Raw genomic sequence first — 14,567 nt, forward strand, 5'->3', positions numbered from 1 at the left:
TCTGTTATTTTCTCTTCTAATCGTTCTTTTGTGTCGTCACTCAATCGCGGCATGCGACCGAGGAAGACCTTTTTGAACTCGTCTACATTCGCTTCTTGAAACGCAAAAAGGGACTGGTAATACTCGAAAAACGCTTGGCCTATACTCTTACTGTCGTCGGCAATTGTGCCATTCCACAGAATCTTATCGACGTGATTCCTTCGACCTTGCGCTTTTTCAAGTCCAAGCGCCCTTTTAGTGGGCGTCTCTCCACCTACTAATGCATTTGCTCTTGCGCGCACAATCGCTCCTTGGTACCGTTCTTTGTCGAACTGTTCGATTTTTTCTTTAATGGTTCGCAAATCTTGTTTATACGGCCCTGGCTCTTCGCACTCAAGCGCTATCAGCTGCCTAAGTGTCTTTCGCAAGCCCCTTTCTTTCATTTCCTTCTCATACTTTAAAAAGCTCGATCTTTCACAGGCTTTCATTTTTACGTTTTGTATGAACCCTTCCCATTTCTCTGCTGTTGTTTGACTATTTTCCTCACGAACCTCCCTAACGGCCTCATGTACTGCCTCTACAAATGGTTGGTCTTTTAGTAGTAAGGCGTTCATTTTCCATAGGTCCAAATTAAAAGATTCACTCTTCCTCTCCGTGCCTATGTTACATTTCACCAAGCAGTGATCTGAGAACGATACTGGTGCCACAGAATAACTATGGCACTTTGGAATCATGTCTTGCGATATGTACATGCGGTCTAACCTCGCGTGACTAATATCTTGAAATCGCGTGTACAGTACTTCCCGCTCCCCCTCCAGACACTCGCAAACATCGTCCAGTTCATTTTCACTGATTAGTTTAGTCAACACACTGCTGCTTCTGTCACGAACACCGGCATTATTGGCTCTATCCCGAGCACTCAAAACACAATTAAAATCCCCCAACAAAATCATGCACTTATCAGTGCTAATATACTGAAAAAGGTTCGCAAAAAATGAAGCGCGTTCTTCCACAGCATTCGGTGCATATATGCACATGACTCTGAATTCCAATTCACGAAAAACAAAATCACAAAAAACAATCCTTCCGGTTTGACATGAAAATACATATTTAACAACAAGGTCAGGCAACTTCTTTACAAACAGAACACAACCGGCGGACGGCCCTACCGCCTGACTCACGACCGCATAATATCTAGTCGTGAAACGCCGCACCATGCTCCCGGTCTCCTCCTCTCCGTCAACCTTGGTCTCCTGGACGGCTAGTACATCTATGTCTTGGTCAGTGACCAACCGTAGGACCTGTCTTTACCTACGACTAGCCGCCAACCCTCTCACGTTTAATGTGGCGATACTAAGTGACGGTAAGAGAGCCATCTTAACTAAGAAAGAAAGTAGGCCCGGAGCATGGTGCTTACCCCTCACGACTAGCCCTCGGCTAGCCGCCTCCGGGACCTTCCGGCTTGCTGGCGTTGGTCGCCATCACCACTTTGACAACAGGCCTCTTTTCAGGCGGAATATTAGGTTTTGGCTTGAAGCCCATCCGCCTCCCATGAGGCGCCTTCGGCGGTGGCCCCTCGTTGGTGCTGGTTGCACTACCGTCCCGGTCCTTGGTCGCGTCGTGGGGGCGCTTGACTGGGGCACCGAGAGTTGCAGTCTGCTCACCGTCGTTGGTGTCCTCATCCTGCAGCATTGCTGTCGTGTCATCATCGGGTGCCTCGTCGTTAACGCCCCCCGCAGCATGACCCACTGAAGACAGGACCTGTACCGTCTTGCTCGTCTTCTCGCCAGCCTCAGCCACCGTGCCTTCTGCGCCGACGGTGGATGTCCCACTGACTGTCGCTGTCGGAACCAGGTCTCCAGTTCCTTTGGCGGCGTCCTCCGTCTCTACCACGTCCATAACGTGCTCTGCAGCAACGTCACTCGCTGCTGGTGCTGTCACGGCTGCATACGATTTGACGCAGTCAGCATCAACGTGGCCGAAACGCCTGCATCTTGAACAGCGGGGAACTTTACAATCTCGGCGGACGTGTCCCGTGCATTGGCAGCGCAGACACTGCATGGGCCTCCCGGGAACGACCACCAATGCTAGCTCTCCGCCGACGCGCACCTGATGAGGCAGGTCTTCCAGTTTTACGCCGCTGTTCAGCTTCAGGAGCAAAGTCCGGGTAGTAGAGGTCTTGTCTCCCATGCCTTGGACACGCCACCGCTCTCGGCTCACCTCTTCCACCTTGCCAAATGTTGCGAACGCCGTCCGGATGTCCTCATCGGAAACGCCGTGCAGCAGCCAGTGAAGACTAAGCTTCACCTGCTGGTCTTGTGGGTCAACAATGACGCACCGTCGTCCCTTCACTTGCATTTTCTTCATGGCCAGCAGGAGTTTTGTGGCAGTCGCATCATTGAGAGTCACCGCCCAGACGTGGTTAATCTGGTACGCCCCTATGCATACCATGTCAGGTAGCAGGCCCGTCAGCAATAGGGCGTCCCTGAAGTCTTCAACCTTGTAGGGTCTCGCACGTACATCCCCGTGTAAAAACACCGTGTTGATCGTTACTCGTCCTTTCGGCAGTTGCGGCAAAATAAACGGGTACTCCTTGCCTTCGTCGGTAAGCCTGTTTCTGCGGCCAAAAGTGGCCGCTGTCGCTGCTCCACTGGAGCCCATGATTCTGCGGACCGCTCAGCTCGGCTGCCGGAAGCAGAATGTCGGCCACGCTACCACTGCTCCACGGCTGTATGACGATCGCGTGCGCCTTTTGCCGACGCGCGTGCGTGTAGAAGCAAAACGATCTGGCAGCGGGGGGATTCGAACCCACGCCTCCGAAGAGACTGGTGCCTTAAACCAACGCCTTAGACCACTCGGCCACGCTACCACGGCTCCACTGCGGTATGACGATCGCGTGCGCCTTTTGCCGACGCGCGTGCGTATAGAAGCAAAACGATCTGGCAACGGTGGGATTCAAACCCACGCCTCCGAAGAGACTGGTGCCTTAAACAAGCGCCTTAGACCGCTCGGCCACGCTACCACTTTTTTTTTATTTATTGCCGGTCTTCGACGTTACTAAGACCATACAGTTAGCAGACACTTATGTACCAAAAATTCCAACCACTGGAGGAGAAAGAAAAAGAAAACAATGGAAGGTACATAAAGAAAGAAACCGTACAATAGAGCCGTCTGTCCATATTGGACCGGCGTTGTCTAACTAAAATTCCTTCATGGCTGTCAGGGGTTCTAGCCTCGACAGCCAATCCGGTACACATTCTTCTATTTTCTGCATTTCAATAAATCGCGACATATATTCTTTGAAGTAAACGCGAGCTGGCCTAGCGTCAGGAAGGAAGGAAGGAAGGAAAAAGTGGAGAAGGAAGGCAGGGAGGTTAACCAGTTTTGCCTAACCGGTTTGCTACCCTACACATGGGAGCGGGATGGGGGGATGAAAGAAGGGGAGAAGAGATAGAGGCCACATAGCACGGCACACACACATCGTTGGTTACAGTCTGTCACTCTTGTGCGGTACGTGACATCACTGTCACAGCCGCTTGTCCAAGCCCGTATCCTTCATAAACCGAAGTAGTCCCTTCGTCGCCTTCAGCTGCGATGACTTCAGTCGGCGATATGTGAAAATGGTTGCAACTGACAATGGTCTGTTGTCAAGGTGCGCTAGAACGGACGCCATGGACTGTCTCTGAATGTTATATTCAGGACAGTCGCACAGAATGTGTTCCAGCGTCTCCTCGCAAAGACAGGCATTGCAGAGAGCGTTGTCGGCCATTCCAATGCGAAACGAGTAAGATTTCGTGAAGGCCACCCCTAGCCATAAGCGATAAAGCAGGGTGGCCTCACTTCGGCGGAGTCCGGTTGGCATACATAGATGCATCAAGGAGGGCAGGTCGTGTTGATGATTGCTGCGGTTGGTCTGGCTGCTGGGTGTGTACCATAGAGAGAGCGTGATCTCCCGTGCAAGCACTTGAAGTCTGCTGGCTGCGTCGGACCGTGAAAGTGGTATGGCCTCTTCCTGTGTGTCTTCAAGAGCTGTCCGAGCGGCTTTATCGGCGTCTTCATTTCCGATGACGCCGCAGTGACTTGGCAGCCACTGAAACGTCACGTGATGTCCTTTCTCATGTGATGTATGAAGTAGGCATCTAATATCGAATACGAGCTGTTCGAATGGCCCACGACGCAGAGCTGATAGTACAGATTGTAGGGCTGCCTTTGAGTCGCTGAAAATTGACCATTGTCGAGGTGGTTCCCGATTGACAAAACAAAGTGCAGCTCGAAGAGCAGCTAGTTCCGCAGATGTAGAAGTCGTTGGGTGGTCAGTCCTAAAGCTGATGGTAATACCGCTTTCTGGGACGACTACAGCACCGGACGAACACTGGATGTTTGTGGAACCGTCAGTATAAATATGTGCACGGTCTGCGTACCGCTCGTGCAGAAGAAGCAGAGACAGTTGTTTCAGCACAGGCGACGACAGCTCAGACTTTTTCCCGATTCCTGGCACGTTGAGATGGACTGTGGGGCTGACAAGGCACCAAGGGGGCATCGATGGTTTAGATGCAGCGGTGAAGCCCGAGGGAAGTTTGTCGTTGTACTTGACAATAGTTTTTGAGAATGATGCTTGGTGCCTGTCTGAAGGTAGTGTTGCAAGGTGGTGATAGGGGGCCCGTGCCAAATGTCTGATATGCGTTCTCAGGGTTTCCACAGTGATGTGAGTCTGCATTGGATGGCCCCGAGCAATCGCAATAGTTGCCTCAGTTGACGTGCATCTCGGCAAACCAAGACAAACTCTGAGTGCTTGAGCTTGCGCTGCTTGCAGAACACGAATATTTGTCTTGCAGGTGTTGTTCAGTACAGGTAGACTGTATCTTCAAAAACCGAGAAAGAGAGCTCTGTAGAGTCTCAGCATTGCGTCTACTGACATCCCCCACGTCTTTCCTGTCAGGTATTTAAACAACTGGGAGGTTGCTGTTAGGCGTCGTTTCATGTAAGCTACGTGCGGGCTCCAACAGAGGTCTCGGTCGATAATTACGCCAAGAAATCTGTAGGTTCTGACATAGGAAATGGTCCGCCCATTGATTGAGATGACATAAGGCGTCATTGGTTTGCGAGTAAACGCCACTAGGGCGCATTTTTCTGACGATATGCTGAGACCTTGTTCACACAAGTAGCTCACTGTCAAAGTAGCCGCTCTCTGAAGCCGTGCACGTATCTGAGGACGTGTGACTGCCGAAGTCCAGAGACAGATGTCGTCTGCGTATACTGAAATTTTGGTGGTAGTTGGCAAGTGGTCAGCAAGCCCAATAAGAGCGAGGTTGAAGAGCGTCGGGCTGAGAGCACCGCCTTGAGGAACGCCCTTGCTGGTATAGCGTCGCGTAGTTGGCCCATCGTCAGTTAATACATAGAATGATCTTGCAGATAGGTAACTTGCAATCCATAAAAATACTCGGCCACCTAAGCCAACCGTCACAAGAGCGTCGAGAATAGCCTCATGTAATACGTTATCGTATGCCCCTTTCACATCTAGGAATAAAGCTGCAGATAAACGTTTACGGGACCTTTCGTGCTGGACATATGAAACGAGATCAACGACATTGTCGATGGAAGAGCGGTCACGTCGGAAGCCAGCCATGGAACTCGGATAAATCTTGTAGTGTTCAAGGTACCATTCCAGGCGGCCAAGGATCATCCGTTCCATTATCTTTCCTACACAGCTGGCCAACGCTATCGGGCGGTAAGAGGTGAGCTCTAGCGGGGATTTGCCCTGCTTCAAGATTGGCACCAGGCGGCTCACTTTCCATTCGTCAGGAACATTTCCCTCCTGCCATGAGGTGTTGTAGAGACTCAATAGTGCTATCCGTGCGGATTCTCCGAGATAGCACAAGGCTCGGTATGATATACCATCTGGACCCGGAGATGATGAGCGCCTGCAGAGAGCTAGTGCCGCCTCGAGCTCCTCCATTGTAAAAGGAAGGTCCATGCGGCAATCTCGGGAATGGGGGACATCATCTCGGGCTGGAGGATCTGGACGTGTCGCTTGGTCTGCCATTCGCGCACAAAAGTCTTCTGCGACAGCGATGTCTTGCCGCCCTTCGAAAAGCGCGAGTGCCTTGAATGGAAAACGCTGTTCCGGAAGGCAACGCAGACCTTGCACCGTTTTCCAAATGTGAGACAGCGGCTTGCGGGGGTCGAGTGTTTGGCAAAACGTTGCCCAACGTTCCGACGCTAATCTATTCATTCGACGCTGAATCTTCTTTTGTATCCTCCTGGCTGCCCGAAGGTCATGGATTGATCTTGTACGCCGATATCGACGTTCCGCCCGGCGACGAAGTGCGCGAAGTCGCTCTAATTCTATGTCGAAGTCGTTTCGCGTGTGAGATATCGTCAGTATGCGAGTGGCGTTCCGCATCGTATTTTTAATTGTTTGTTCTAACCCAGAGGGTAGGCCCTCGCTGCAGGCATCTTCCATATCAGATTTGAAGTTGGCCCATTGAATCGTCCGAATGGTATTTCGTGGGCCAGATCTAGACGACAAGCCTTTGATGGTCAGATAGGTGGGAATGTGATCACTCCCATGTGTCTCAATATCTGGTAACCACTTCACATATCTGGCGAGAGAGTTACACACAAAAGCAAGGTCGAGGCAGCTGCCGTACGTCACGCCTCGAAGAAAGGTGGGGCTACCATCGTTCAAGAGAGTAAGGCCATAGTTGTAGGCGATGCTTGATAATCTTCGTCCTCTTGCATTTGTCTTTGTACTTCCTCATGCTGGATGGTGTGCATTGAAATCTCCTATGATGACCCATGGGGCGGGGCAAACACTCAAAATATCCGCTAATCTTTTAGTGTCGAAATTGCTGGAAGGCGATATATACACGCCGATGAGAGTAAACAAGAGTTTGTTCTTTTTAACTGTGATGCAAATATACTGATTGTCGTCGTGGGGCGCAATTGGTTGCAAAACATAGGTGAGTTCACGTCGAACAAAAACGATGATCTTGCTGCATGCACTATTTGTTGATGACATGAAACATTCGTACCCTGACAGTCTGATTGGTTTCGACAAGTTGGGCTCACAAATGACGATGAGTGGAAACACATTGGTGTACACATACTGACGGAAATCTGAAATTCGTGATTTTAGCCCTCTGGCGTTCCACTGCATGACAGACGCTGCCTTGACTTCTTTTCGGAAGGATGGGGTATGGGTAGCCATCTTTCTAGTTGAGGGATGCAAGCACTGGGCTTAAGGCGTCCAGCACTTTAAGTGCGCTTCGAGCAGACGGTGTCCCCATCTCAACTAAAATCGTTCGGATGGCCTCCATGAGGGAACGTAGCACCGAGATGACTTGATCTGTTTTAGGTGAATCATCAATGGCCGGAGAAGGCTCCGGTGGCGCCGTGACCTTCTGAGGTTGCTTAGCAAGGGAGCGGCTCGGTAGCGTAGGCCATTCCTCTAAAGAAAGAGTCTTATCTGATGCCCTCGTGGAAGTGGTGGGCCCTTTCGCGTCGCGACTAGATGGTTCCGTAGTGGAGCGGGTACTATCGCTTCGCTCATGCGCCTTCTTTGAAGACGTACGACGGTGCCGACGTAGACGCCGACGCCGGACTACTTCGACTGCCTCCCTGTGGGCCGAATTGTCTCTGGCCATTTGCTTAAGAACCGCGCGCTCCCTCTTGATGCGGGGGCAGTCTTTCGACGAGGCTGCGTGAGGGCCGCTACAGTTGGCGCACTTCAGAACTGTGGCACCGCAGGTCACTTCTGCATGAGGTTCAGCGCAACGGGGACACAGAAGCGAGTTGGGACACACGCCCTTTACGTGTCCTAGCCTGAAGCACTGATGGCATTGAAGCGGCTTCTGGATGAATGGTCGAACTGGATGTCGAAAATGTCCGACTTTAACGTGGGAGGGTATGCAATCCCCCTTGAAGATTACTTTTACGCAGCGCGAGTTCCCAAGACGGCGCACTTGCGTAATGATCGTGCCCTCGTTAGCCGGCTTGATGAGGCTAGGTAAATCTTCATTGGGAATGGCAATGTCAATGTCGTAAATTACACCGGCTATCGATGTGTCGTCGATCGGGATGAAGGGGCGCATTTTGATTCCGCCAAGCTCCATGATTTCTTGAAGTGTTCCAAGCGCACTCGCGTTGTACACGTCTATGGCGAGTATATTCTTGCGTGGGTTTATTCTGATGTCTTTAATTTGATCCGGCACCGCACGTTCCAGAAAAATGGATAGGGCTTGCCTGTTCAGCAACCGTAGGTTGCTTGACGGTTCTTCCGGCATAAAGATGATGACGTGTGGCCAGCGCGCAGGCCTTGACTTCATAGTCGTAGTGCTCGCAGGAGGTGACGGCGCTGTGTTGGCGATCTTTCTCTTCGCCCTCTTACTCCGGACGGGTATGAAGCCGTCGTCGGATGAGTCGTCTTCCGACATAGAGTACAGCTCGGTGTCTTCGGTGTCGCTGGGGGAGCCAACTCGCTTCCTTGCGGTTGACAGCCGTGATGACTTCTGGCCAGGCGGGCCTGTGGCATGCTCCGCGTCCATGGTCGCAAGACGGGGAGGTGAGGCACCCCGAAAGGCAAAGAGTTCACCAAAAATGCAGAGAGCACAGAAACAAGCGTTCTGTCAAGAAGACACTTCGTCGTGCTACCCTGCCATGCGAGCCCGCCATATACAGTGTAGAGCATTCAACATAACAAAGTCATAGGGAACCCCGTCGTCATCTTTAATGGCCAGATACCTGATACCTTGGGGGTCCACCGGTAGCTCTTTCTTCAGGGTTCGCTTTAAGACGTCCCAGAAGAAAACTACCGCCCAGCAATGTAGTAAAACGTGATCTATATTTTCGAGGTTCTTGCATATCAAGCAGTGCGACCCCCAAGGTACGAGACAACCCCTTTCCTCCAGAAACGTCTTCACAGAGAGCGTTCCGGTGTGTAGCTTAAAGAAGAAGGTCTTTACCCCTGGTGGTACCTGCATGTGTTTTAATCTTTTAAGTACATCCTGTCCTGGCCCTCCACTGTATATGGCTCTGTATAAGGGCACTGGGAAAACAATGTCGCATACATCTCTATACAATGTTTTCCTTTTCACTTCACAAAGGTAATCATTTGTAAAACGAACAGAAAGGAAGTGTACACTGTCGACCACTTCCTTAAAATATCCACGTAGCGTTCCCGTTATGCTTGCCGTGCTAACAACATGTGCCGGCAGAGCGTTACTCAACCTTAGCTGGCATACGGTGCGCAGAAAAGGATCGCGCACATCGCGAAAAAACAAAAATCGGTTTACAACTTGACGAACAAAAAGATGCGCCAGGCCCACACCCCCATCCTTAATCTTTTGAACAAATTTGTTCGGCTGCACCGTTCCCATGTTGATCCCCAGATGAAAACCGCAAACACTCTGTGCAGCCTTTGCACATTTTCTCTAGAACAATACAGTGTTTGCAAGACGCAATATAACTTAGTAATAAAAAACATGTTACAAACTGTCGCTCTTGCAAACATGGACAGGTTATTACCTTTCCATTTATCTACTTTTTCTTTCAGTTCTTTGGTTTGGTTCCTCCAGTATTTGTCGCTGCTATTGTACCTGTCTAGGAGAACACCCAGATACCTTGTCGGAGTTTTCACCCAGTTCACGGTCGCGAAATAGTCGGGTGCAGAAAACCAGTCCCCGTGCCACAGCCCTAGCGATTTGCCCGAGTTTACTCTGCTACCCGTTACGGCACAGAAATGCTTTACTACAGATACTGTATCCATTACACTCGGTTTGTCAGTGCAACACACTGCAATGTCATCTGCATATGCAAGCAACTTCACTTCTGTCGCTGCCAATCTGAAACCCCGTATTCCGTCATTTTCATTAATTGCTACACACATTGCTTCTACGTAGATAGCAAATAACAGCGGGCTGAGGGGGCAGCCTTGGCGCACTGAACGCATGATGTTAATGGGGGCCCCCAGAGACTTATTAACAATTAATCTTGTTGTGCAATTCTGGTACGCCAAGGCCACGCCCTCAGTGATGATGGAACCGACATTAACATGATCTAAGATGGCAAACAAAATAACGTGAGCGACACAATCGAACGCTTTCTCTAGGTCGAGCTGAAGAACTGCAACACCGCCACCGGTGACGTCACAGCACTCGAGCACACATCGCATCTTATGGATGTTTGAAAAAATAGATCGCCCTTTGATGCCACAAGTTTGATGGTCTGCGACTATTTCCTTGATGACGCCTTGAAGCCGGCTAGCTAAAACCTTCATAAATATTTTATAATCGACGTTTGTTAGTGAAATCGGTCTGTAGGATGACACGAATCTGAGTTTGTCTATTTGATCGCTCTTCGGTATTAGAATGGTGTGCGTTTTTCCAAAGGAAGGTGCTAATGATTTCTTTTCGTATGCGTCATTAAATACATGCGCAAGCAAAGGCGCCAGCTCTCTTTTAGAAGCTTTATATAGACCCGCGCTGATTCCATCAGGTCCCGGCGATTTACCCATGTTCAAATCGTCGATTGCCTTTTCGACTTCGCTCGCCATTATTTTTCCCTCCAATAGCTTTTTTACGTCATCACTCAAACGTGGCATGCGATGCAGAAAACCTGCTTTAAAACCCTCAACATTCGCTTCCTGAAATGCAAAAAGCGACTGGTAGTACTCAAAGAAGGCTTGACGAATGCTATCACTGTCTTCAACGACATTCCCGTTCACTAAAATCTGGTCGACATGGTTTCTTTGTCCATACGCCTTCTCCAAGCCGAGCGCCCTTCTTGTGCGCGTCTCCCCTGCCGCTAGTGCGTCTGCTCGTGCGCGCACTATTGCACCTTGATATCGTTCCTTGTCAAAAAGTTCAAGTTTTTCTTTGACGTTTCGCACATCGTCTTTGTACGCACCAGGCGCTCTGCACTCAAGCGTTAGCAGCTGCCCAAGCAGTGTTCTTAAACCCTTTTCTTTCATTTCCTTCTCGAATTTTTGCAACTAGACCTTTCTATCGCTTTCATTTTAACCTTTTGTTTAAAACATTCCCACTTCTCGACGATTGTTCCCGCAGCATCACATTGAACTTCATTAACCGCATCCCGTACCACCTGTAAAAAGGGCTGGTCATTTAGTAACAAGGCATTCATTTTCCACGTGTCCCATTTAAATACATGTCGCCTTTTCATTATACCTACGTTACATTTCACTAGGCAGTGATCTGAAAACGACACTGGTACTACGCAGTAACCGTGGCATCTTGGAATTGTATCCAATGAAATGTACATTCGGTCTAAACGCGCATGGCTGCTGCCCTGAAAACGTGTAAAAGTCACTTGACGCCCCCCTTCCAGACATTCATAAACATCATCGAGTTCATTTTCATTAATTAAATTTGATAACACTTCACTGCTTCGGTCACGCACACCTGCATTATTGACTCTGTCTCCAGCACTCAACACACAATTAAAGTTGCCTAACAGCATCACGCGCATATTACAACATACATATTGTGTAAGGTTCGAAAAAAAAACGGACGCGCTCATCTACTGAATTCGGCGCATATACGCTTATGACGCGGAATTCAGCATCACACATAACAATATCACAGAGAACAATCCTTCCTGACTGACACGAAAAAGTACTTTGAATCTGCAGTCCAGGCAGCTTTTTCACAAGAAGAACGCACCCTCCAGCCGTGCCTACCGCATGGCTAACCACCACAAAATACCTAGTCGTGAAACGTCGCACCATGCTCCCGGTCTCCTCCTCTCCTTCAACCTTACTTTTCCTGGACGGCTAGTACGTCTATGTCGTGGTCAGTGACCAACCGTAGGACCTGACTGCCTACGACTAGCCGCCAGCCCTCTCGCGTTTAATGTGGCAATCCTAAGGGACGGTATTTGAGCCATCTTGACCTAAAAGAAAAGTAAAGTACGCCCGGAGCATGGTGCTTACCGCTCACGACTAGCCATCGGCTAGCCGCCTCCGGGACCTCCCGGTTTGTTGGTGTCCTTAGACGTGGCCGCTTTGTCGGCAGGCTTCCTTTCAGGCGGTACATTGGGCTTTGGCTTGTAGCCAATCCGCCTCCCATGAGGCGTCTTCGACGGCGGTCCTTCACTGGTGCTGGGTGCCCGATCCTCGCGGTTCTTCGTCTGGTCGTGGGTGCGCTTGACGGAGGCAGCAAGAGCCCCAGTACGGTCGTCGTCGGTGACGCCCTCGTCCTGCTGCATTGCGGTCGCGTCGTCAGGGGCGTCTTCACTGACGCTTCCCGTCGCCTGCCCCTCAGTCGTAGCGACCTGTTCCGCCCTACTCGGTTTCTGGGTAGCCTCAGCCGCCTTTCCGTCCACCTCCATAGTCGTCGACCCACTAGTTGTAGCTGTCGAGGCCGTGTCACCGGTTCCTTTAGCCGCATCCTCCGCCTCGGCCACGTCCATCACGTGCTCTGCCACCACGTCAATAGCTGGTGAGCCTGCCACAGCGGCAAAAGACTTCACGCAGTCCGTGTCAACGTGGCCGAAACGTCTGCACCGGGAACAGCGGGGGACTCTGCACTCTCGGCGGACGTGTCCCGTGCCGTGACAGCGCAGGCACTGCATCGGTCGACCGGCAACGACGACCAAGGCCAACTCACCGCCGACGCGGATCTGATGAGGAAGGTCCTCAACCTTCACGCTGCCCTTCAGTTTGAAGAGGACGGTCCTGGTCGTTGAGGTCTTGGTCCCCATGCCTTCCACGCGCCACCGCTCACGGCTCACCTCCTCCACCTTGCCGAAAGCCGCGAACGCCGTCCGGGCGTTCTCGTCGGCAACGCCGTAGAACAACCAGTGAAGCCTAATCTTCACTTGCTGGTCCTGCGGGTCAACGATGACGCACCGTTGTCCCTTAACTTGTAGTTCCTTAAGGTCCAGCATCCTTCTTGTGGCAGTCGCGTCGCTGAGGGTCACTGCCCAGACGTGGTTGATCTGGTACGCCCCTATGCATACCACGTCAGGCAAGAGTCCCGTCGGCAGTAGGGCGTCTCTAAAATTCTCGACCTTGTAAGGTCTGGCGCGAACATCACCGTGCAAAAATACGGTGTTAATCAACACTTGTCCTTTAGGCAGTTGGGGCAAGATAAATGCTTATTCCTTATCGTGACTCAGCCTGTTTCCGCGGCCAAAAGTGGCCACTGTCGCTGCTCCACTGGAGCCCATGATTCTGCTGACCGCTCAGCACGGCTGCCGGAAGCAGAATGCCGGCCACACTACCACAATCCGCCTCTTGTATGACGATCGCGTGCACTTTTCTTCGAGGCGCGTACGTAAAGAAGCAAAATTCTGGCAGTGGTGGGATTTGAACCCACGCCTCCAAAGAGACTGGTGCCTAAAACCAGCGCCTTAGACCGCTCGGCCACACTACCACTGTTCTTTTTTTATTTAATGCCGGTTTTCGACATAACACTGAATATACAAATACTACACACATGTCAGGAATACAAGCTTGCGGGGAAGAAAAAAAGACAGAAAAAAAATTACAATAATGCCGACTGTCCGTATGGGACCGGCGTCGTCAAATTAAAATTCCTTCATGGCTGTCAGAGCTTCTAGCCTCGACAGCCAATCCGGTGCACATTCTTGCAATTTCTGTACATCAACGAACCGCGACATACATTCTCTAAAATATATGTGAACCGGGCGGGCGTCGGCATCGCAATGGTACCCTGCCATGCGAGCCCGCCATATACAGTGGAGTGCATTCAGCATAATAAAGTCGTATGGAACTCCCTCTTCATCCTTAATTGGCAGATACCGGATCCCTTGGGGGTCTACAGGTAACTCTTTCTTCAGTGTTCGCTTCAAGACGTCCCAGAAGAACACAGCCGCCCAGCAGTGCAAGAACACGTGACCGATGGTTTCGGGCTTCTTGCAGATCAAGCAGTGTGATCCCCACGGCACAAGACAGCCTCGCTCTTCCATAAACGTCTTCACGGAAAGTGTTCCAGTGTGGAGCTTAAAAAAGAAGGTTTTAACCCCTGGTGGCACCTGCATGCGTTTCACCCGTTTAAGGACGTCTTGTCCTGGCCCTCCACTGTGTATGGCTCTGTATAAGGGCACTGGGAACACAATGTCGCACACATCATTATACAGTGTTTTCCTTTTCACTTGACATAGATAATCTTTTGAAAAACGAACTGAAAGGAAGCGCACACTGTCGACCACTTCCTTAAGATAACCCCGAAGTTTTCCGGTCATGCATGCCGTACTAACAACATACGCCGGCAATGAGTCACTCAACCTGAGTTGACATACGGTGCGCAGAAAAGGATCGCGCACATCTCGAAAAAACAAAAAGCGGTTGACAAGTTGTCGAACAAAAAGATGTGCCAAGCCAACACCCCCGTCCTTCACTCTTCTAAACAAATTGGTTCGGCTAGCTCTCTCCCATGCTGATCCCCAGATGAAGACCGCGAACACTCTGTGCAGCCTTTGCACATTTGCCCTGGAACAATGCAACACTTGCATAACATAATATAACTTCGCTATAAAAAACATATTACAAATTGTCGCCCTTGAAAAAATAGACTGGTTAGTGCTTGTCCATCTGTCCACTTTTTCTT

The 14,567-nt window shown here is 50.6% G+C and overlaps 3 non-coding genes across 3 annotated transcripts; all 3 read right to left on the bottom strand.

The window, feature by feature from the left end:
• Positions 1-2,766: 2,766 nt before the first annotated feature.
• TRNAL-AAG (transfer RNA leucine (anticodon AAG)) lies at positions 2,767-2,848 on the bottom strand. Its single transcript has one exon. It is a non-coding gene; the product is annotated as a tRNA-Leu (tRNA).
• Positions 2,849-2,919: 71 nt separating this feature from the next.
• On the bottom strand, positions 2,920-3,001 carry TRNAL-AAG (transfer RNA leucine (anticodon AAG)). Its single transcript has one exon. It is a non-coding gene; the product is annotated as a tRNA-Leu (tRNA).
• A 10,287-nt stretch (positions 3,002-13,288) lies between these two features.
• TRNAL-UAG (transfer RNA leucine (anticodon UAG)) lies at positions 13,289-13,370 on the bottom strand. Its single transcript has one exon. It is a non-coding gene; the product is annotated as a tRNA-Leu (tRNA).
• Between the last annotated feature and the right edge of the window lie 1,197 nt (positions 13,371-14,567).

Source organism: Dermacentor variabilis, chromosome 1, assembly GCF_050947875.1.
Source record: "Dermacentor variabilis isolate Ectoservices chromosome 1, ASM5094787v1, whole genome shotgun sequence".
Classification (NCBI taxonomy): domain Eukaryota; kingdom Metazoa; phylum Arthropoda; class Arachnida; order Ixodida; family Ixodidae; genus Dermacentor; species Dermacentor variabilis.